This window comes from Porites lutea, chromosome 3 (genome assembly GCF_958299795.1).
Source record: "Porites lutea chromosome 3, jaPorLute2.1, whole genome shotgun sequence".
Taxonomy (NCBI): domain Eukaryota; kingdom Metazoa; phylum Cnidaria; class Anthozoa; order Scleractinia; family Poritidae; genus Porites; species Porites lutea.
In genome coordinates, this window is record NC_133203.1 from 26,061,393 (window position 1) to 26,087,010 (window position 25,618).

Here is a 25,618-nt window from a genome sequence, read left to right on the forward strand (position 1 = left end):
ACCTTGAGACCTTCATTGGGAAAACAAGACATGTAAGCTAAAAAGGGTCTGGGTAACCCCTGGGAAAAGGGGTTACAAAAATATCACCCTCGTCTATAAGTATGTCACTCAATTTATATCTCTATATTTTATGTCATAACTGTAATTACACTTTCCGTTATTTTCAGTACATCAAATAATCGAATCCACAATAATAAGAAAAAAATGCACCAGCCGGGAATCGAACCCGGGCCTCTCACGTGGCCGGCGAGAATTCTACAACTGAACCACCAGTGCCTTGTTGACCAACTCGTTTCCTTAATGGTGGCATTCTGGTTGAATTTATCATTATAATATAAAAACAGGTAGAAAAAGTGAACAAATAATCCCAGAGTAGAAGCTGTTACATGTGTAACACTTGTCACGTTATGTTATGGAGAGATGACCGCGGCTTATCGAAACTTTAACTTACGACTTTTAATTTTCTCTTCATATCATTTTGAGATCACCTTCAGATTAAGAGAAGACCTGACCCTTCCCCAGTCCTCTCTCACTACTTTCCCTCTCTTATTAAAGAGGAAATTAAAGTGCAAGAGATTTGTGCCGGGAAGAAATGGAAAGGAGTAAGAGGAAAGTCATCTCCAGTTCTCTTTACTTTTTTTCCCTTTCCGCCGTTTCCTTTAACAACCGCCAGGTGAGTTACGTTAGTCAACAAGAACGTACTTAAGTGACACACTCGACAACGGCTCGTGTGTGATTTTTAAAGAAAGGTAACCTGCTCCTGCAAAAAGTAAAATGAAAGATTGTTCATTTCATTGACACAGGTGAAGCGAAAAAGTCTTAACCGTGATAACCGATATCTCCCGAATTTCCACTCACTTGCTGAAATCATTTCCATTGTCTACGATTCTCAAAAACGGGGAAGGAAGAAAACATAAAGGAAGAAGGAATGAAGGTTCAGGAAGTGAGTTCCTTAAAATGATGTATTGTATTTGTAGAATATTGCTTTGATCATTCGTTAAGAAGGATTAAACTCTTCTGGGCAAAGTATTTTACATCACAGCAAAAACAGCCCAGTTTGAACGTGGTTAGAATCACGAACCTACGTTATTAGATAGGGGAACTATGAGCTAGGAGGTCACGACTTGAAATTTTTTCTCTCCTTTGTGAAGATTTCATTACTATATTGATAAATACTTAGCAACAAAACCTTCAAATAAAATGACATGTAAACACCCATCCCTTAAAACCGTGGTTAGAAAAATACTCTAAAGGTTATCCTTTTAAAAGTTCCTTATTTTTACTCGTTATAAGCATAGTAGTTATGCTGGAACTAAACTTGGCTTTTTTCACTTCCTTTGTTGTTCGATGATCATGAAGTGGTTTGAAGATGAGCAGTGTAGTCGTGTCCGGTTGGCACTGAATTAAAATTCTTATCAATAACAAGCACCACCCACTCTGAAGGAGCTACTTTAAATAGGTTATAACCTCAAATGTTTGGGGATGATAGAGATCAACAAAAACAAGGCAACAGTGATCATTCATATGACATTGGATTGAATTTTTAAAGTTACTTTTGTTAAAACTACGCAACCGTTTCAGTGCGATCTCTCTTTTGGTCGCCTAATATCTCTACCCCGGGTCTACCATGTAAGCGTATAGACATGAACATGTAATAAGAAGCTCTAAAGTCTACTCCAGAAAAAAAAGGCCGACTCCAAACAACGTGCGTGTATATGCATACTTGAATAAACGATATGGTGGTAATGAAGATAAAAATTGAAACAATACCTACACGTACAACGACTTACTTTCAAAGGGAACTTTACTCGAGAACGAAAACAGACGCGTATTACTACCATAAAAGGAAATGAAACAAGAAAGTAAACAGCAACAGTAAAACGGGAACAAAACAAATATTTACCATTTTAACTGATGAGCACGTAGCACTGGTCCATTCAGTGTGTTCTGGTTCAACTCTCATCATTATGACGGTTCAGTGTATCGAGGTTTTGTTTATTCTCTGTATTTCTGGGGGATCACTGGGAACAACCACCTCACCTCAGCAACAAAACACCGCAAAGTTAAAAGACTTATGCGAGGTATGAAACAATTTATCAGTTTTTGCTTACATTTTTGGGTCACTTTTCGGACAATGGGAGAATAAATATTGCATAAAAAAGGTTTGCTACGAAGTATATATTGGCACAATCATAAAGCCCCCTGTTTCATAGCTTACCGTACTCTCTCTGTGCTTTATGGATTTTTAGTTGATATTGGTGATATCATTGTACAAATTTTGGTCTCAGGTCTTGTAATCAGACTTTTCCCGCACACTTCTACACCTCTGTGAAGTGTAGAACTAAGTAAATAATGACAAAGTTCTCTTGACTAGGGGGAAAGTGCGACAATATCACTTTGCAATCAGGATTCCTTAACACAATTCTTGTTAATGATGTTAAACAGTCATTAACGTTATCAGGAGAAGAAAGGAATAATCTGCAGAATTCAGGACTATTTTTGTTCACATGGACGGATAATTAATAAACTTGTCGCCCGTAAACACTTAGTCTAGTATCTCGTCTCAGTTTTATCGTCTTTTTGTCCATTCGCCATTTTCTGCAGCCGAATCAACAGGGGCACCCAACGTCAATTTTCGGAAAATATCTGTTCGGGAGACGATTTGAGATCTAGAATTTTCGGAACATTTGTCGTAAACTTTCTTGCTTGCCTGCCTCTCCTAGGATTTTCGAACATCTAAAAAATGGTATAATTGCCCATTTTCAACGGATTTTTACCCTTAAAAGGTCCTCTAGAATTTTCGGGAGCCTTTCTTCTGGCTGAAATTTTCGAAAAGGTAATTTTTGATCCCTATAATTTTCGGATCACTAGACTTTCAGCAAGGAAATCGAAACAGATGAAAAATTATTAGGGGAGAAAAATATGCCTTTATCTACCGTTTAACTACTAAAATACGTTTAACAACGCTATTTTTAAGTGGTTTTGAGCTATATTCTCGCTGCGTGCCCCTGAACCAAGCCATGGTTGCTGGCGCTGCTGGATCTCTTATGGGCTGTTTCAACGTACAATGTATTTACCGATAAAACAATAGGTGCGGTCACACTAGCGATTTTACCCGTGGGCAAATAGCTGTTGCCCATGGGGAAGCAGTTTGCTCACCGTATACGTCTTATTATACTGCATCATGGGAGATAGTAGAACTATAAAACAGGTTTTCACTTGAGAAGACACTTAGGGAGCTTGAGCAACGACGACGGCGACGGTAACGAGAACGGCAAAAAAGCAGTACATTTCTTTGCCGTCGTTTCACGACTACGACGTGAAACTGCCTAATTTCACGTTTTGTGGTGGACGTGAACAAAAGAAATCGACCCTCTTTTAATTTTTTGATTATTGATAGAGTCCTTTAGAATTCAAATCTCGAAAAATTCTCCAAGATTTGACGAAGTGAGGGAGACGGAATAAGCGCAATTAAGATTGAAGCAGCGCGAACGCACTTTTTGCAGTAAGTGACGTTTTCGCAGCCGTCGCCGACGTTGTTGCTTAAGCTCCCTACTAAACAAAAAAAAAAAAAAAAAAAACGTTTCAACCTCCCTGAACAGTAGCTGTGCAAGTTTATTGGTAAGAAAAAAAAAAGAAACGTTTTTACATGCGAAAAAGGTTCTACTCCCACAGGACTGGTTGCCGTTTCACTGTTTTGGGTTACTAATCAGTAGCGGACTGACGTCATATGAAAACGATCTAACAGACGTAAAGAGCAAAACGTTTGCTGACACTAGTTCTGTTTCAGCTTCAAGAAATAAGGATATATTAAGCTCTCTATATCAAGAAAATGCAAACAAAAAAGTAATAAAAAAGTCTTGCACTGGCCGGGAATCGAACCCGGGCCTCCCGCGTGGCAGGCGAGAATTCTACCACTGAACCACCAGTGCCTATACATACACACACAATGAATTTGCTGGATATGTTTAAACATCTTAAAAAAATTTTCAGAATTCTCTCAAATTTCTAGTTCGTAAGTTTATTCTTCTAAACTGATGATTCTCAAAACATTACAAAAAACAATTTTAGACAATATGCGTTATACATCTACTTTCATTTTCGAAAAAAAAAAAAACACATCAGAGACAGCACTGGCGAGGGAAGAGCAACTAATCCGTCATTTTTGCAATCCTAGGATCGTAGAATTAATACAACTTAAGGAAAAAAACTCTTGTTCACCAAACTAAAGATAAGAAGTGAATTATATTCTTATAGGCCCTGTATTCTTATAGGCCATTTGCACGATGGCGTCATTTACTACTACGACCAGAATCCTTTTCGTTTTTCCTTTCCTATTTTAATTTGGTAATCCCAGCGAGGTTTCGATAACAAAAGCCCTAATTTGCACAAGAAAGCAAGGTCCTGAAGGATTCTGGTCGTAGTAGTAAAATGACGTCATCATGGAAATGGCCTATTGCACATAGCACCCTAGGATCTCTAACTTCATTGCATCTCTCTATTGTTTTTATGTCGAGTTAGGGTCCATTGATACTTTTTTACTGTCAGCCACGAATGTAAGGCCTTGTGTGAGCTGTATGTATCGCACTTCTCGTACAGTCAAGCCGTCCTTTCTCAGGGAATTGTACTGGATGAAAAGACAGAAATTCGTTACAGTGTTACTTTATAGCACAAAAGCCCTCATGTCACTGTGATAAACATGATAAAAGTTTAAAATCTGTGCTTGTAACAGCGATGGACGTAACAGCAATATTTCATATTTGTAAACATTCAGTTTTGTAAAAAATGAACCAGCCAGTGAAATAATAGAAACCATTTTTTAAGAGCCATTAAGCTTCTGGTTTGCACATTAATATCAATCGGTGGCGTAACACGAATCACCGCAATAAATGAACAGTCCTGTAGGATAAAATAACAAGTTAAGAGATATATATAATATAGAACCACATTGTGTTGACAGTTCATCGAATTTTAATGAGCTGTTTGCGAGCAAAGCAAAAGACAGGAGTTTGAACAAATTTGTTTTGCTTCCACTGATCGGGAATCGAACCCGGGCCTCCCGCGTGGCAGGCGAGAATTCTACCACCGAAGAACCAGAGCGTTTTGGTGGTATACCATCTGTCTTCATAGAAGAGTTTTATTATCAGTTTACTTTCATTTGCAGTTTAGCCTTCAGGTGGCTCTATGGGGTTCTACAGGGTCAATACTTCCTAATTAAGTTTATGCTTCAACTATACTCGTCGCGGCCATTAACAAAGATTTGAAAAACTACAAAGATGAAAATTTGTTTTGACGAGGGTAACAGGGACATCGGAGTTGCCATACCAACGAAATGACGCCATTACCTATTTGCAAATTGAAAAAGGGTTCTTGAGAATCCACTTCTAGAGAAATTTATGCATTTTATATTAATTTGTATTTGTATTCTTTTTTTGATTTTCAGTGCACCTCCTCCTCAATTCATCATCGTAGTATAAGTCTTTTAGGAGTTTTGCTGTATCATTTTGGCTACATTTTGCCTAGAATATTAGGCCGCAAAATAAGATTTCCCGAATTACCATTGACGCAAAGAACCCTAGGGTTAAATATTGGCTAAAAGTGTTCCGCTTCATTGTTTGAACTACACGTGGATGAAACTGATGGTTCTCATTGAAATTACAAACATGAGATACATAATTCAGTTCTGCTAAGCCTTCATATGTAATATATTGATCGGGGCTTAGCAAACTGTTCCTAACTAATTCATTGCAAATCCAATAATTATTGCTATATTTCAATTACTTACTTAGCTCCACCAATATCAAAGTTTGGAGTCACCAATAAACAACCTTATCTAATAAGAACCACTGTGATTCTAAAATCCAATTACAATTCTTTCCTTCTTCTTTTCCTTCTCTTATTTTCCTTACCCTTTTCGGACTAGGAACTCGAGCTCACGTCTACAATTGTACAAGAATCCAAGTTCCGTTTGTCAGCCATACATGTATTTATTGAAAAGTGAACGCAGAAAGTGAAACCGTGAAATTTGTACCAAGATGACACAAAAATGGACGGTCTCTCCAACTATTATTTTTAAATGCCCTCAATGTGCAAAAGGAAGCAAGACTGACTATTCTGAACCGAACTGACCAACGTTCGTTTATCAGTTATAATCCGAAACGCTGTCTTGATTTGTTTACTTTTATTTCTTAATCATCCGTAAATCGTTATCCAGTCATCCACGACTTCTTTGTTCACCAATAGACCTTGTCACGGTTTTCGACGTCATCTAGAAGAGTAGACAAACGCGTTAAAAATTACAGTGTTTGTATGAGAATCTAAAGTCGAATAGTTTCCGCAGAACGGCAATTGTAAACTAAAGCTTCCCTCCTAAGGATTCTGATGAAAAAAAAGAGAAGGTTACATGCGCTAAAAGACCTAGAACCACTTTTTTGAAATATCTTTACATTTGTCTGTAAGAAAGTCCCGCGAAAATTACGGACAAATATGTGGGAAATCTAAAGCAAGCTCTGGAGAAATTTAAGCACAGATACGCCCCCATTTTTTTAGTACAATCCTTTGTTTCGTAGCTTTAGTTTACAAGTCATATTTTTCTACAGAACAGCGATTTTAGCGAAATTATTCGACATTAGATTCTCATGCAAACAATCTAATTTCTCACACGTTTGCCTACTCGTCAAGACGGCGTCGAAAACCGTGACAAGGTCTATTAGTATCAGTATTCTCGAGGCTTAAACTGAAAACAATTGAATTTTTCAATGACCGTGTTGATTTATAGACTCAACTTGAATACTAAATCACTTTTAAAACTATTTGCTTATATTGCATTTTGTCCACTTAGTAAACCAATTAGAACCTTGGAGAAGCAACTTAAAAAAAAACTCGAGTTTATCAAGTACCGATTTGTTTATAAAACTTTTCTTGTTTGCTAATCATTTGAAGAACTATTTGCCTATATTGCACAATCATCCACGACTGGACAAGTAGCCGTGGGATGTAGGAATCACTTTATTTTTTATTTTATTTTACAATTTAAAAGTAAAGTAAAAATCAAAGAAAAACTTAACTTGACGTTTCAATGGCTTAAAGCTTTCGTCAGGACCATATGTATGTAAATGCATTTTGAATAAACAATTTTAAACCACTTGACAAAACGTGTTGTTATAACTTACAAATGATCTTAGACTAGTCCTATAAACATCTAGAAGTGAACAGTGCCTGCTACAGACTACACTAGTACAAAATCGTTTATTCTAGCCAAACGTATACAAGTTGAAAGAGCCAAATTCTATCCTATTTCAGCTATTTATGTGTTTGACGAAGAAAACAATAAAACTGTATTTTCAATGAAACAAACTAGATTTCGAGGTAAGGTAAAACGAAAGCTCGGTGACAGCTTGGACATGGTTCTATCAAAGCTTCAATTTCAAACCAGTGTGATGTTGATGCGAAACCGCGACCAGCTATTCGGGGGAAAATTAACTATAGATTTATTATTTTTTTTCTGCTATAATCTTCAGCGATATTGTCAAGTCATCCAAAAATGATCGATTAACCACTTAGTTTCACCACGTCAGGCTAAAACAATATAATACAACCTACGTAAAACGGTCACCTTTATCAGCTAAGATGAGGGGTTTTAATGATAAGGGTCATTTTCATTCACACGGGAAAAGCTGGCGGTCGATTGACAGGGGTCGACACTCTGAGGTGTCTATTATTTCAAATAGCACTTCTCATTCTCAGACTAGTGGCAGTTAAAGCCTAAATTGGACTTGTTTCAGATGCAAAATTTAGGAAAATGAGAGCAATTTCCTTTTAGAACATTTCAATCATGAAAACGACGGCCGCTGGCTCTTCCTTGAATATTCCACGACAACGACACAAATGTACCAGGATTCCTTAACATAATGAAAATGATGTTCAACAGTCGTTATCAGGTTCCTTGCTAGCAGAGGTCTCTCACGACGAGGCAAAAATTTTGCCACGTCGTGAGAGACCTCTGCTAGCAGGGAATTATCAGGAGAAGTTAGGGATACTCTGCAGAATTCAGAACCATTTTTGCCAACATGTATGGATGATTAATAAACTTTTCACTAATAACACTTGTTTAGTATCTAGTCGCAATTCGATAGTATTTTTGTCCGTTCGCATTTTACTGCAGCCGAACCAACCAGCCAGCACCGCCAGATCGCTTGCGGACCTTGATCAGGTAAATACACTGTACGTTGAAACACAATCAACCATCAATATTTCACAGACTTATCCCAACTGCAATGATAGAGGCCAACAAAAGGGTAAAAATGAAATAGGAAATAAGCAAAAAGCAAATAGAAATTTACAATAATAAATAAAAATAACTTTGCACTGGCCGGGAATCAAACCCGGGCCTCCCGCGTGGCAGGCGAGAATTCTACCACTGAACCACCAGTGCTTTTACGTTTATATATATTGAATTTGCAGGATTGCTTTTGAAATCCCATTGGATGGTTAAAAATCAAGAAAATTACGCAAAGAGTTTTCAGAATTTTCTCAAGGTCCTAAGGATATTCCTCTAAGTCTCATTACAATGCCAACAATCTTTACACATCTCAACGTGCGCTATATTTACTGTAATTTTCTTAAAAAATCATATGATAGAAAGACATCGGAAACGGCAATAACGAGGAAAAAGCAACGAATCAATCATCTTTACAATCCGAGGGTCGTAGGCTATATCTAAAGTTAAGGAAAAAACCGTTTGTACACTAAACTAAAGACAAAAGCAGCTAGCAGAGCTATAAAAACAAAACAGCAAAGACAACGAGACTGTTTCCGATATTTCGTAATTCTTTGCGCAGCACTCTAAAACCTCTGATTTCATTAGATCTCCAAACTCCATTGTTTAACAGCTGGGATCCATTGTTTCTATTGACTCTATATTATTTTTTCAGCCGATCCAGGAGGACGTTGTTACCGACCATTTTCCTCTACGGAAATTCGTTTATTTGTTTTCAGCATAAAAGCCGTAAATTAGAAATATAACAAAAAAGTTTACAATTTATGCTCGTGATATCGCAGACGCATCGGCGTATTTCTTGTCTGCAAACATTCTGTTTCGTTATTACTATCATTGTTTCAGGAGCCAAAAAGCCTCTGGCTGGTACGTTCAGTCGGCAAAACGAAACATAGCCAGAAAGAAAAAAAAAAGAAAAGTCCATGATAAGACAACAAGTTAAAAGAAATATAAATAAGAAGTTTTAAAAAACTTTTAACCCTATCCCTAACCCTAACCCTGACCCTAACCCTAACCCTAACCCTAACCCTAAACCCTAAACCTAAACTAACCCCGATCCTAAATCTAACCCTAACCCTAACCCAAACCCTAACCCTAACCCTAACCCTAACCCTAACCCAAACTTAGGGTTAAATAATTTCTAAGTCTTAGGGTTTTGGGGTTAGGGTTAGGGTTAGGTTAGGGCTAGGATCGGGGTTAGGTTTAGGGTTAGAGTTAGGTTTAGGGCTAGGGTTTTAGGGTTAGGGTTAGGGTTAGGGGTTAGGGTTAGGGTTTTGCGTTAGGGGTTAGGGTTAGGTTAGGGTTAGGGTTAGGGTTAGGTTAGGGTTAGGGTTAGCGTTAGAGGTTAAGGAAGAACTGGTATCCATCCTCATATGTTGAGATGAAGAAGGGGTGTGTAAAGAAAGGCCTATTTCTTGTGTGACGAATGCCACTTTCGTTCAGTACGCTACCAATTTATTGGATCGAGACGACTATAAAGCGGATGATAACGGATCATTTCGCCACCACGGAAAGAAGATTGATTTTTGGAGCGGAATGATGAAGGTGATGTCGTCAAGTTGCACATGAAACCAGTCATGTTGAAAGAAGGCCAGTACAATTTATCATGTACATATTAGGCGCACAGATCCAACCCTACTTTCAAGAGAAGAGTTTTCGAGCTTGAAGACAGCAGCGAAAACCTTTTTCCACTTATTATGCTTCCGTATTTATTTGATGGAGAAGTAAAACTACACGGGAGATCAAAAAAGAATCCTCGCCCTTTCTTTACAACAGCTTCTGGTACACGAATGAAAATGTCACAGCAAGCGAATTCTTCAGTGGGACCGTCTTCAATATATGATCAGCTCTACCGAGAAGCAGGTGATGTGTTATCTCGAAAAGCATCCGCCGATGTTCCCAGAAGTATAGATCAAGTCAAGTATGAGCCGAAGAAACTTCGAAACCAGCATGAAAAGGATCACTTAGCTGAGTTAATTAGTCTCTCGAACAATCGCTTTGTGCGAAATGTGCAAGTTGGTTAAGGTGTCAGGGCAGTTCTTGCAACCGAGGAACAAATCAAAAATATTGGCTGATGTTGTTAGGTGTTGCTCTAACCTGGTCCTCTAACCCAGAAGAGTTTTGTTTTTGTTTTTTTTTTTCTTGCTACAAAGAAACACAAAGAAAAATGAAAAATGTTATGGCGTCAATACGTTGCCATGGCGACTCTGATTGCAATAAAACCCAGATCATTAGAAATTTTTTATCTTTATATAATACAGTTGTGGTAACCTTTTCCCGATATGTTTACTAATGCCGACGTAGTTAATGCTCAAACTTGGGAGGTATTCCGCCAAAAACATTTCAGGCGAGCCACCTTAAGAAGTCTTGCGTCCAGAATGACACTTCTGAAAGCCATCGGCCTCAAAGCATTCGCATTACATTGGACATCAAGCGCCAACTCAAGCAAATCCATTTGAACAAATTAAAGCAAGAATTTGGTGTCAATATTTAACGTCAACATCTGCTTTAATGAACTTTCTTCTGTTTAGGTTGAGTTTTGCCCACTTTGGCCTACATGTACAAGTCGTGTACCTTTGTTGAATAGTTTCGTTATGTGACAGTGCACCTTTGTTCCAAAACATCATTGATTTGTTAAACGTACGTCAACTAACAAATCTACAAAGAACAGCGTGGAAAATAATTTTATCCTGTTTATGTTAGGGACGAAGTTAAGTTTGTAAGTTAAGTGCATCTTGCAGAATTTGCCAATGTGTTATATTCACAGCGGGGCCAAACCACCCTTATTAAGGCTAAATTTACGTATCTTTTACATTTCTTTTCATTTCTCGATCAAACTTGCCAGATAGACTACGGTTGTTGACTAAATGATTGTAAGTTTTTATTTGACGCAAAATGTCATATCGTGACGTCGCAAAGGCTGACGTCACCAAAATGGGTTAAATTGAGTTTTTAATTTCAAAGTCAAACTTATCTCATTTGAAAGTGCTTTAGAAGAGGAGTAAAACCGCGAAAACCGTTTCTGGCTACGGCACGTAAAACCCGAGTTATGGGACTTCAAAAAAATTTGATTGCACCCCCCGGAACCAAATTTCCCTTAAAAGACGATCCCTCTGATATTTTTTTCACAGTTTTTTGCAAAATAAGCTGATTGTCCGGTGACACAAACCTTTTATAGTTGGCCAAAATCGTATCATTTTAGATTTTTGTTTTTTGACTCAAAAACCCTAATTTAAGCAAACCAAAAATTTGGTCACGTGACATTTTATGACGTCACAAAACAGTTTTCCGGGTTTTTGCGCAGTTAGGAATTTCTTTTTTTCCTTTAGCTTTCGGAAGTAAAGATGTGTTATGTGTAACTTAAATAGCAAGGGTGACTCGACAATAAAACTCTTAAATTTAGACTTGTTTTACAAGGGGGGGGGGGGGGGGTACCCCGTTCGTGAGCTCCGAATTTATCCAAATTCAAAATGTCATATCTCAGCTCATATTTGAGATACCGAACAATTTTTTTCAGCTTTCAACTTACCTTGAATAGTTCTTTCAAAAACGAAAGAAAAAATTGGAAGATTCAAAAGTTTAAAATTTACGTATGAATGACGTCAGCAAATGTGACGTCCTAATTTGGCATTTGGTGTCATCCTATAAGCCATTTTGAGTGGCCTGATGTTTTGTATTTTCAGGCTAAGTTTGGTTGGGAAAGAGTCAAAGCAAGCAAAGTTATTTCAAATTAATCGAAATTGTCACGTTTTGATAAGCTCTTTGGGGGGTGGTTTGGCCCCACCGTGATTAAGAAACGGGCTTTGAAAGTTTCAGAGCTGAAGTCTTTGCTTTTACAAGTACGAATTTGTGCTTTATATCTAATCTAGAACGAAAGGGTACCAAGGGACGCTTCGTTTGAAATTTATGTAAGAGTTCTCGTCATGTTAGTTACATTTTGTCATTTTCTATGACAGACATATTGTTCCTAAATATTTCTGCTTTTCATTTTTCATCTTAAAACAGGATTAGTTTTTGTTTTCGTTCCAGTTGGGGATTTGTCGCTTTTGGTTTTGGATTATTAGAACATTAGAATTTGTGATATGCCTCGTTAATTGGATCGGTTCATTTATAGTCTGACCGCTTTCATTTTGTATCGTTCCATGAAAGGGAATCCAAGACGGTTTTGGATTCTGGATTCCAGTCTTTGTCAATGAAACTTGGATTCTGGATTCCAATCGTTAGGGGAGTTCTGGATTACTTGAGCTGTATTGCGGATTCCAAAGCCCAAGATACCGGATTCCACAGGCAAAATTTTCACCGGAATCTGGATTCCCTTACATGGGGCGATTTGTACCGTGTTGCAATACAGAAATGGATTAGGTCTACAGCATGCTGTTTGAGGGAGAAGTGCCTTGTGCCCTTGAGGTTCTCTATAGTAATGTTTTGGTTTCATATACCTAAATTGACAGGGAATTAGAGAGCTGTACGTTCATGTAAGCTAGTGGTTTTGACTTCTTCTTAACATCCGCTGCCATTTTGACTATGATCTATTTACTTCGATATACGCGTAATGATTGTTAGCATTAGGAAAACATCAGGGAGTTTGAGAAAAAAGTCCTCACATCATTAGAAGATCTATCAGATAAACATTACGCATTTTTGGAACATTTGTTTTCCTTTTTCTCCAAATAGCTTGCTGGTATCAGTTACACAATTCGCTTCCTAGTCGAAGTACATAGCATATCGGCCTGGTAGAAGTTTCAATGTACATCCAAACAGCTGAAGTCTGCGTTCCTAGATTTGTAACACTTCCATAGAAGGTCATCCAAATGTAATGCAGAACATCTATATTTGTTGTTGGAATGATTTACTCCCTTTTGTATCGCCATTATTCCTTTTGTACAGTATTTTGGGTCAGCAGCTTTTATTTAAGCGTAAACATTGTAGTGTTGTACCAATCCACGTTCACGTGTCTAGAACACTTCGCTCCTAAAGTTGAAGCGTTGGCTCTCGGACGAAAAAAAAAAAAATGTTTTCGGGTCGTCGACGACGCTCCAGAGAAGAAAGGAATAGTTTTGTGAAAGCAGATGTCAAGTAAGTGATCGACTTTTTGCCCTCAAACCCTTCCGGAACTACAGTTTATCCTCGGTCTGCATTTTACCCTCAGTCGGCAGTCCTCATTCTGCATTTTGCCCCGAGATTGCCTTTTACTCTCAGTCTGCAGTCTGCATTTTACCCCTGGTCCGCAGCTTGCAGTCTGCACTCCGGAGTCTGCGTTTTACACCGACCGCATTAGTCTGCATATACTTGACAAATTTGAGACACAGTCGTTGTGACCGATGTACATCTTTGTGGTTTCCGCCATTGATGCACTAAAATTAATCAATACAGACTATCCAGGGAGTGACATTAATACATAACGATACAGATGTGTGCCTGTGATGTCCAGAATAAACTATTTGGCGTGCATTACGTTCAATTAGAAGCCAAGAAATTGTTGTTGAATAAACGTGCGAACCGGATATGACAAAGGGGAGACTGCTGACCGTATTGGGGTGGAAGAGAGGGCTGTTTTCAAACATGCTGACCTTCCTTAAACTTTCAGAGTAATATTTCAACATGGCTCGGTTTGCGCGCGACAAATTGCTAATAAATTGGTCATCACCGATGTACTGGTCATCTCAACTGTTTATTTTGGTCCTATCAAAAATTAAAAGATTTAACACAAACTTGAGTTAACAGCTAGTTAACGGAAAAAAGTCGGCATGGGGATGAAGGCTCCAGTTTTAAGTCTTACACGCACTGCTACTGATCACTATCATTATCGATACATCCGATTTGTGAACAAAGCCCCTTTAGCCTTGTTGGTTGTTGGGTACAGGTCCATAATTTCTGTTCCCGCCAATCCAAGAGTTGCTTCCACCGTTGCCACTGGTATCTAATTCTAGCTTTTAAGTTTTAGATTTTTCTCTCTGTATATGATGTTTCAGATATTAGATTTTACCTGTTCATCATTTATTTTGGGGAATCTTTTATATAGGGTTAACCTCTAGATATCCCCTTTCGAGAGATATTTTGTAGCTTTAGTTTTTTATCTCTTGAACAAATTATTGTGTTGTATTGTATTGTATTCTCATTGTTGTTGACGCCGCCATTATTATTATTGCCACCATTCCAAGTGTTGTGTGTGCTTGGACGAGCAGGACGATGCCACCACCAGAAAAAAGGTTTCTCTGTAAAATGAGCATTCATAAACAAAGACATAAGCTAGCGTTGAATCTTTTCTTGCCCAGGAGAGCATGACATACCCAGCAAGAGATATCCGAAGGACAAAACTGTCTCGAAACAAGAGCTCTTCATAATAGGGCTTTTCATTGATGTAGCTTGAAAAAGCTACATTTTTTTTTTTTAAGTGATGCAGTTCAATTTTGAATTGATTTTGGGCGAGAGATAAGCGTGTGTGTGACTTTCCTTCTCACTACCCTGGAAACAACAGGATCGAAGAGGTTTCCGGAGGGCGTACTCATCGAAATTTTAAGCGACGTATGTGCGGGACCATTTGAGAAAAGAGGAAGTAATTTTGGCAGCTTATTTCCCACCAAATTATGTTTCTTTTAGAACCAGTGTTTTACTAACGTAAAAATCTATACCCTGCTTCAAACCACAGAACGAAACATATCCATTTTCAAATCAAAATTGTTAAAAATGCGCTAAAAATACCCGGTGTCTGAGCAACATTGTTAAAATCTGTGATAGGTTTGAACCCAGGAGTCATTTCAAAACTAGGTTGAGTTCGATCGTCCGGGTGAATGTAGTCCTGAATAGGACTGTTGTTGTTGACAGTGACCTGACGTTTCGACTATGAAGACTCGTAATCACTAATTGGTGCGTTTCGATCCCTCTATTGTCACAGTTAAGCAGTCATCTATATTGTTAGTCAAATTGTCAGTTCTCCAGTCGTTCTCTCGTAGTTAGTTTTGCTTGATGTCGTCAATAAGTCGTTTGTACGGCGCTGGTAGCTGTTGGCTACGATTCAGTGGCGTTTGTTCTAAGTGAGCAAACCAGCTTTCTAAAGTAAGACGTTGATAGTAGTCTGTAGAATACGTTATACATGTCGTAGAGTCCCAGTCAATATGATATTTCGTCTGTAAATGGTGCTCAGCAATGTGATTGTTGACATCACCATTCCTCGTCGCTCGTTTGTGTTCGGTCAGTCGCATACTTAGGTTTCTGCCGGTTTCACCAATGTAAGAAGCCTGGCAGTCGCAGCATTTGATCTTGTATACTGCTCCCTGTAAGTCCTCCGGTTTGTCTTTGTCCTTGTCATTAGTATACCATGCATCAACTGACGTGATACGACTCACTTTGACTCTGAAGATGACTACCGCACAGGTTGTCGAAACGTCAGGACTACATTCACCCGGACAATGAAACTCAACCTACCTTTGAATTGTTAAAATCTATATGCTATTTCAGACCATAGAACGAAACAAAGCCACTTTGTGATGAACATTGTACAAAATGCATTACCTGCTTCAGACCATAGAGCGAAACATACCCTTTTTCTAATCAAAACTGTACACATAAATACCCTATTTCAAGCCATAGGGCGAAACAGACCCATTTTCTGATCAAAATTAAAAGAATCCCCACCCTATTTTAAAGCCACACGAAGGGAAACTTGCACATTGTCTCTTTAAAAGTGGAAAAATCCTAACCCTGTTTCAGCACATAGAATGAAACATACTCACTTTCTGATCAAAATTATAAAAATCCATACTCTGTTTCTGACCATAGAACGAAAGATAACTATCTTTGGATCAAACCTGTAAATATTCATACCCTCTTTTACACCGTAGAACGAAGCAGACCCGTGTTCTGATCGAAATTATAAAAATCCATACCATATTGAACATCAAAGAAGGAAACTTACACATTTTCTGATCAAAATGTTGAACATCCATACCCTTTTTTAGACCATAGAACGAAACATACCTAGTTTTGGATCAAAATTGTAAATATCCACACCCCGTTTCAGACGATTAAAAGGATATGCCCGAAATTTTGATGAAACTTGTTGACATCCACACCCTAGTTTACACCATAGAGCGAAACATGCTGGTTTTCTGATCAGGGTTAAGTAGCAATTTAAAGTCATTGAACTTACCTGGACTTGCAACATTGCCTGGTTGATTGTTGGATACAGATCCACCATTTCCATTCCCGCCAGTCCAAGAGTTGCTTCCACCGTTGCTACCGATATTCTGATTGTTGTTGACGTTACCATAATTATTATTGCCGCCTTCCCAAGTGTTGTGTGTGCTTGGACGAGCAGGACGAGGCCACCACCAGAAAAAGCGTTTTTCTGCAAAATGAGCATTTATAAACACAGACGTAAGCTAGCGTTGAATCTTTTCTTTCCAAGAAGGGCTTGACGTACTCAGAAAGAGATGTCTGAAGGTCAAAACTGTCTTAAGCACGAGCTATCCATAGTAGCTTACATTTGAAGCTCCTCGGAGGAGTAATCCAGGACAATTCCACAAATTAGGATATGCAATTTGATAACCTCATTGGGAAGGCTCTAAAACGCATGCATCCCCCTGGATCTACGAAATGAAATATAGCTGCTATCAACATCTTTTGTCATTCTTGGCTGGCTTGTTTATTGGGTTGTTGTTGAGATCTGCGCCGATCGACAAAAAGAAATAATCGTTTTTAAAAATAAGCTACTATTCGTAAGCCTACTTCGCGTTGCTGGACTATGTGAAAAGTCTTAGGCGATTCTTGGCTTACTTGACTTACTTGAAGGGTTTCCGTGGTGAAACCCAAAAGGTAAGCTTGAGTAATTATATTGTATTTGATGTGTTTTTTGTGATTCATGCTTTGGCCGTCATTTTACGCACATTTGTAATTTGAGACAATTTATCTGACCTAGTAAAGAACTTAAAAAGTTTTTAGACATTTCCTGACCGCATTACTAGAGAGAAAACGTTTTAAACAATAGTTTAGTTAACCTGTTGTTTGTAAAAGGAAAGCTTTGATCGATATTCCTGCCTGGAGTTCATCTTGAAAAATAGCAAACCCGGCGAAGGCGGCTTAAAACTAAATCTGCAAGGTTTTATTCGTGACTTAGGATTTTCAGGGACACTTCACTCTCAATACACATCTTCGTGAATAAAAAATTGTTGTTGTTTCTTTCTTATCGCTTATTGTCAGTCGTCCGTGAACATGGCATGCATAAGTACTTAAAATGCCGCTTGTATGAAATGAATATGGTGTTTTAGAAGTAAAATGCAAACGAAAATGATTCTGAGACCTCTTTCTTATTACTAGCGTTCACCTCGCATTGTAAGTTTTGGCGTTTCGCAAAATTTAGAATTGGCTGGTCGGACGGGTGATTTTGTAAATTGAATTAAAATATATCTTTTTCGAAAGTTTTTGCTTAAAGCCCATTATTACCCTGCATAGTAGTGTACATAATGGCAGATTGACCTGATTGAACAGTCTCGTCTAATGGTGAATTCTCTATATAAAAATGGTTTTAAAAATGATGTTAGTTCTATAATTTACTGCGGAAGGGAAGCACGTGCTTCGATCGTCCTGAATATAGAATGAGTGCAATTTGTCTTTTAAAGGGGCTATGTCAGCTGGAGAGCATGCGTTCTGAGGTTATGCAAATTACTTTGAACTGTCAAAATTCTATTGTTTTTAACGCGTGACTTTCTCCATGTGCGCTCTGAGTTTATGCAAATTACTTTCAACTGTCAAAATTCTATTGTTTTTAACGCGTGACTTTCTCCATGTTCTCTGTCACGGCCAAGGCTCCGAATTTAGAGAGGTTAACAAGCGAAATGGGTTTAGATAAGGAATATTTCGATAGAATTTACGGAACGTTTCTTCTCTGGTTATGCTTGATCAAGAATAAAATTGTGACGACAATTTCACTTGTAGTTTTGTAGTAAAAACGCATGCCATTCATTAAATAGTGCGCAAACAAAAATTCAACAACAACATTTTGTCTTATTCAACAAAATAAGTGGAAGTTGTATTTTACAAACGAGCTACAAAAGACCCTAGACCGAAGATAAAGACCAAGACTGTTTTAAATTATTAACAATTAGACTTGTCTGTCGCTAGTGATTTTATAATTTAGATACTGATAGAACAAGAGACATCAAGTCTTTGTTTTGATCTTAGGGAACCATTATCGCGCAAAATTGTTCGATCGTGCCGAATCACTGCGACGTCGAGAAAAACAGAATCAAGCATCATTGGTATACTACTCCACTATAAGCAGTCCGTTGATAAAAAGGGAAAGTAAACTCTGTTATTTTCCAAAAGTATGCTCGAACACAAACAGTTCAAAAACATGGCATTTACAGGATCTAACTCGTACTAAGGTGCCTCTCTAAGTCCGTTGAGAACAATCTGGACGAGCAAACGGTCGTGTTTATCTTTGCCGTGAATCCAGATAAATACAAGAAGGAATCTAGCCGAATTTTATGTTTCCTTCGCCAAGAGTTTAGTTTGGTCACGAAACTCATGGCCTGATGCTCTTGTAATCGTTTACCAAAAACGACCGCCGCCAACTCGATAGCCGCTTTATTATATGTCCACATACTTTGAGCAGAAGAAAAATCCAAGAGCCAGCAACCTCTAAAATAACTCAATAGAAAGGTTCTGTGAACTATAGGGAAGATTCCATCACTCATTGTGGAGTAGCCGTCATTAACTCTGCCATTACAACGGCCGCTGATAAGAGGACACGGTAAATCCACGTAAAAACATTCCACAGGCAAACAATTTCAAAATAACGCCAAAAAATTATTCTGTAATCACCATAGAACGATTCTTAATACAAAACTTCGCTAACTATCGAACGATGGCTGAGATTTAGACAGATAAAAACAGCCTTCCAAAATCTCCGACAGAACTTGAAAAAGACGGGCCGACTTTTTCAAGTTTGTTTTCATTGGCTTGCGCATGCGTGTGGGGTGACATAGCCCCTTTAAGATTATTCTGTAAAAAACTGCATAATTATAATTAAAATAGGGCAAAAAATTACATAAATTCTGTCCGAGGTCTGAAACCAAACAACACCTGATAGCTCGTTTTACCTCAGAGATGGTGTAAATCTGAGACTTTTTTACTAATAATAATAATAATAATAATAATTTTATTTATATAGCGCTAAAATCCAATAATTGTCCAAAGCGCTTCCTAATTACAAAAAAAAAAAAAAAAAAAAAAAAAAAAAAAAGACTTGTAGCCTTTCCCTTAGACAGAGAGATAACATCGATAGGTTTTAAGTACCCAAAGTAGAAAGCATCGATAGGTTATAACGAGTAAATTGGCTGTCACCGGGGACTAAAATTAAGGTGGTGTAGGTGGGCACAAAAGTGTTTCTTGCTTGGGAAGAATTTGTTTTCCACGCCTAGTAATCTACTGTGGCCAAATGTGATTGATATTTTTTTAGGTGTACAAATAAGACTATTTGAGGTAAGGACTCTGTTGACTACTTTTCACCATTAATATGCAGAAAATTTAAAGCATGTTATTGATATCATTGACGCAGAATGAGACAGCTTTGAGATAGAATATTCTAGATGAACCTTAGGTAATAGAGGTTGCCTATAAAACGAGCTTTTCTCAACAGATCGGCGCCGGATGTTTTCTGCTTTACTTCAGAATTTGCTAATGATGGCTTTTCTGTTTCTGCAGTGACTTGATATTGTGTTCTAGTAAGCTTTCTCCCCAAAATTTCTGGTGGTACATGAAGAGATTTTTGCGAACGATGAAAATAAATGAAATGTCCGAAAACGAATTGTTAAAATTTTTTGTGAAGGGTTGGTTCTTGACATGGTCTAAATTAAACGGAAATAGATCGACATTATACACTTAATGTCATATCCCCAGGGAAACAGGACTCGAGTAAAAACAAAAGGAACTGGTTTCACGAGGGACCTGACATTAAGTGTTTTGTTATATTCCTAGACTTTAACTTCAACGTACTTCAACAGCAACAAAAGAATACGCTCACGCGGAACGAATCAAAACAGTCGACTCGGTACTTATAAGAACACAAATTTGGTTCTCAAAACCACTGAATGGATGATTTACAAAGTACTTTCCTTATATTATCGGCATCTTTTTCCTCCACTAGCTCCTGTTTCCCTTCTGGGATAACTTTGAAAATCGTTGCTTTTTAGCTTGAGGCTTCATGTTTGTGTTTGTTCATTCACGACAAAAAAAACTGGCAATGTTTTTCCTGCCTTCTGTCACGCCACTTTCCACCATGCTTTGATCACGTGCTCTAATGTACCACGATCGGGATACATTTGATTTTAGTCAAGGCCATGTGACCAAGAATCAGCCAATGGCTGTCCCTGTTTAGTTGAGTGAAAATCTAGGAATATAACAATTTCTTTCATTTTGCAGACTATCCTGGCTTCAAAAATATGTAGATGATAGAAGTAATTTTCTTGAGTTGGGGGCAAATTAAAGGCTTGCTACGTACACACACACACACATACACACACACACACACACACACATACACACACACACAAAAAGGTGACTTCTCTTGGTGGCCGCAGCCAAGTGGTATGTTTGAACAATGAAATACCTGGATTAATGAGTGGTAAGTAACTTCGCAGCCAGTAAACTTACCGGGAATTGTAACATCGTCAGCATCATCATTAACTTCGGAACTAGAAAAGCGGCTACGTCCAATGGAGACGCCCAGGACGAAGAAAAGAATGGCTGCTGTCATAGACGCTTTCATTGTGGATCTGCGGTTGCATTTGGATGTAATATGTATTTAGGTTTACCCTCTTATTTGGAAGAAGGTAACAGTAAATGCTAAATAATTTTTGCCCGACGATTTGTAACACTTGAACAATAAAAGTATCTCTTTCTTTGGGATGCTAACTCTAAACGCGTAATCTCCTTAGCTTTAAAAAAAAGTTATTAGTATCCTGATAGCAGAAAGGAAGGTGTTATGTGCGCAAGGCACCAAATCACTCGAGCACATCAGAAACTTGAATTAATTATGACTGTGGTCTAACGTTAATAAAATAAGAAGTTGTCTCCTGCACGTAGTGAAAAAAATGAATTCCTTAAAAAGCCTTAACGTCAAAAGATGTAGAACTTTGGTTGAAATACAGACCTTGACCACTGTTTCATATATTATACTGCTGAAGATTTCTCGTATATTACTGCTATCATTAGCCCAGACCAATAAAACTTTGAGGTAGAACCGTTCTTGACGCAGCTTAAGTCCTAGGCGTTGCGTTGTTGTCTTTGTTGTACAATCAGCTCGATAAGGTCCTGAAAAAGTCCTACAGCCGTAAAATAAAATGTTCGTTAGCACCTTACCAAAGACTGAAACCGTTCAGCTGCCGGAGATATCCGAATCCTAATTGATACTTCAAGTCCAACTTGTAGATGGTACACTGGCCTCAAAACGTAGAATTATCTACTGATATTCAAAACTAGATTAAAATTATATTAACATGAGATGAATAGATGTACTGAACCGCAAAACCAAAAGCCTACGCGGGGTGAATGAAGTGGAAGATTATGCCCTCCAGGTATGCACACACTTCACGAAGCCGAGCCCAATTCAAACAGAGCCAAAACAAAGTATTTTTCACCCTTCTGACGAATTATATCAACCCAAGTAAGAGATTTCTTCTAAATGCACTCTTAAAAACAACCAGGAAGGTGTAATATTTAGGACAAATTGTCATCATCTGTTGATAAAAATTAAGCATTAGACTGTAGAAAATTATATAGACGATTGATAGCATAATCAACTGAACTCTAAAACCAAAGCCCAAATAAAATTTCCTTTGGGGTAAGACATGCCCTTCGGGCATACACTTACGCCACGAGAATTAAGCCCAGTTTAAGTAGAAGCAAAATAAAGCGCTTGTCACCCTTTTAGCCCATGACGTCAATGTACGAAGAGATTTTGGTAAATGTGATCTTGAAACCAACCACAAAGGTGTAATTTTAACCACCGTTTGTCATCATCCGTTTATAGAAACGTATTGGACTGTAGAAACTAATATCGATAATTTCAGGTCCCCCCGTAGATCTCATTGCAGTAAACAATGGCGTCTTGTTGGGTGGGAATATTAAAAAAGGTGCGGTTGCTAATCAACCTACACGTCTTCGTAAACTTTACGGGGGCGATACATTTGAATAGCGAGGTTATTTAACCAGAGTTTGTTACAGGCGAGAACAAGAAAGAGAAGACGGAGAGGAGGTAAGGGGGGGGGGGGGGGAGCGCAGATAAAAGGAAAAGAGAGTCTGAAGGGCATTCTTCTCCTTGAAAGGTGCAATTTATTCACGCCAGGGTAAAACCTTCAAATTAAGGTTTTCGAACAACTCCACTATATTACGTCATCCACTGAGTGATTTATTTAGCCTGTCCTGTAACAGAGCTGTGCTTCGGCAGTGCCTAGTGGCTGCTGTTGCATTATTGTTGCTCTTGGGTGACAAGGAAGTCTTAGTTTGTTCAAAAACATTCATCCTGGGTACCTAGATCTTTCAGGTTAAGGGCACAAGGCTCTTTCATTTTTTAAGAACACAACACATGTTTTGCATGTTTGTCTTATGCATACATAATTTATGATTGTTATAGAATGTACGAGTGCCACACCCTACCTCCTTTGACATTTTTAATGTTAACAGTGTCGTTGCCATTTATTTGAGGGGTTTGATTGTAGTGTAAATTGCTCAGAGCAGAGAGCAAGAACCAAATCTGAAAATTCAAAATAATCAGAGTGACTATTTTGCCAGACTAAACTGTTGCTGAAGAACAAAGTAAATGTTAATCAAATGTTTATCACACTAGTCATGCCACTGGGACTAAATAAGTTTTTTTGGTGTTCAGAAATTGAGGAATCGCACAGACGTGTTGGACAAGGCACAACTTTCCTAATGACAAAGCCAAAATAAGGGCTTTATTAGACGTACACAATGCTATCCAATTTATGTCTTTGGAGGAGAGTGAAGACAATGAAGAGGGGGCCAGCGGTCCACCACCCAGGTACATCAGGCCACTATGCTCAGAGAGGTCAAAGTTAAGAAACATCAATGCTGTTCTTGACGCCTTTTGTGAGGCTCACATGTCAAAGAGGCAAAAAAAAGAACAGCCAGGAAAATAACCAGAGAGGTTGATAAATACTTGTCAGACAGACCAGTACCAAATAACTGCCCTTCATGGGCAGTATGCCAATAATACCGCCAAAGTAACAAATTGCTACAGTGATCGCTACTATGGTAACTGGGAATAAAAGGTCCAAAAATGATACTGTGCACATTATATCCAGAAAATGACCTTTACCTGAAGCACAACATGAGATGGCATAGTCGCTCTACATGAGTATAAAATTCTACTTTTCCCCTATTTTTCACTGGTTTAAAACCTATCATATTGTTTTCCTCTTAATCAAGAAAGTAGCTGAAAGTATTTGACACTTCTAGTTCACTGGGCAGTAATTCAGTCTTCCCTGCGTTTTACTAACAACGAAACCAAATGAGCGAGAAGCCCTGTGTTACTTTTGGGTGCCACTTGCATAAAGCTGAAATTTGATGGTCAACAGTGACATTCTCTCTTCAGGACTCTGCATCCACGACCACCATAGTAGAGGTCACTGTAGCAATTTGCTTAAAGTCCCTAATGTATTATCGGCCTTCTTTAGTCAGGATGACCCTGTCATGATCAACTCTAAATTGCACAATCTTATTGGAAAGGTGATAAGAGTTTTATTCTTTAAGACAATCTTTAATCGACTGTGTTCATTAAAATTGCTGAAATTACAGGATAGTCAATGGATTATCCTAAAACTATAAAACAGGGAGTGTAAGATAGATGCATTGTGAAGTGAGGCGCTTGTTAAAAGTGCACAGTTCGTGATTATTATTCAAACTCAAATGTAGGCAAATTCAGATAGACTACTTTGTATGCCACCAGGTCTAAGTTGTGTCCATACAGTTACAGCAGAGTAGCGACAAAAAGTGAGACACATGTGTAGAGGTGTTGGCTTATACGTTTGTATATAAAGCCTATATGGCTAGTTTTGTTTGCATCACTGTCGTCTTTGTAGCATCAGTATGATACTCCCCAATAAAAGCCTCTCAGCAGTTTGTATAGGCTTTAACAATAATTTTTGGGGATGATCCACCAAGTACTGGTACTTGCTAATAAAAATTAAGGCAGCAGTTTAGATTCCCTAATGAGATTCTATGCAGAACTAAGACTTTTATTTGTAATATTGTTCTTATTAAATTATGTAATAATTTTGCTGTGAACTACTTCTTGGAGTTATTTTGGAATGGAAATGCACGTAACTAATAATAATGTTAGTTAATTAATTATTATACAGTCAAACCTCTTTAATACGGAAACCAAAGGGACAGAACCAAGTGTCCGCTTTATTATAGAGGTAGGGAATGTATGATTGTTGGCATTTCTGGGACCAAACGAACTGTCCCGTATTAAAGAAGTGTCCATAAGAAGAGGTTTAATAGACTGTATAATTATTATGTTAATTTAATCATTTCAAGGAAAAAATTTTGAATTTTGTCAGTTCTAAAAGGATTATTTAATAGGCCATTTCCGAGTTCCCCCGGACCTCTGTTTGAAAACGAGGGTAGGTGCTCAGCGTTTGATATGGAAATCTTTTTTCATTCTCATGCAAATAAAACTCATTTTCACAAGAAAGATTGCGCACCTAGCCTCATTTTGAAAGTGAGGGTTTTTGGAACTCGGAAGTGGCCTATTTAAATGGAAAAGTTTCAGTTTTGGATATAAAAACTGTAGAAAATAGGAATACATTGTAAGGAGCCTCTTTTTTATTGTGAAAATATTTAAAATGCATATGTACATATTACATGAAAATAGAGGATTATTTTAATAAAATCTTTAATCCCAAAAATGCACCTAAATATGACTCTTCTTGATTTGTGTGTATCAGCGAAAATGGGTCATTGTAGATGTATGAAACGGTCCAGGGTTGTCTCACAAACGTCCACTTTTTTATATACCGGATAGAATGAACATAGGATTCGAAACTGGATGATTAAGTAAAGTTAACACATTTAGGAAATCTAGTGAATAATCCACCGAAAGTGGAATCTGGGTGAACATGAAGGCTGCAGAAAGTAAACCGATCAAACTGAGTTTCCGCATTCATTCTTCCGGGAACTTAACGGATAATTGAGTATCCTCTGAATTTACGAGCTGCGGAAACATGACGGCAGTTAGCGTTTCCGCAAGAGTAAACCTGACGGAAACGCGAGTATGAGGGATGCGTTTAAGCGCCTCCGTAGAAACTGAAACATGACGGA

At 38.1% G+C, this 25,618-nt stretch overlaps 3 non-coding genes and 1 pseudogene across 3 annotated transcripts; 1 reads left to right on the plus strand and 3 right to left on the minus strand.

The window, feature by feature from the left end:
• Nucleotides 1–205: 205 nt before the first annotated feature.
• Nucleotides 206–276, minus strand: Trnag-gcc (transfer RNA glycine (anticodon GCC)). Its single transcript has one exon. It is a non-coding gene; the product is annotated as a tRNA-Gly (tRNA).
• Nucleotides 277–1,914: 1,638 nt separating this feature from the next.
• LOC140930813 (uncharacterized) overlaps nucleotides 1,915–25,618 on the plus strand; it is a 117,184-nt pseudogene continuing 93,480 nt past the window's right edge.
• Nucleotides 3,862–3,932, minus strand: Trnag-gcc (transfer RNA glycine (anticodon GCC)). Its single transcript has one exon. It is a non-coding gene; the product is annotated as a tRNA-Gly (tRNA).
• On the minus strand, nucleotides 8,364–8,434 carry Trnag-gcc (transfer RNA glycine (anticodon GCC)). The gene has a single exon. It is a non-coding gene; the product is annotated as a tRNA-Gly (tRNA).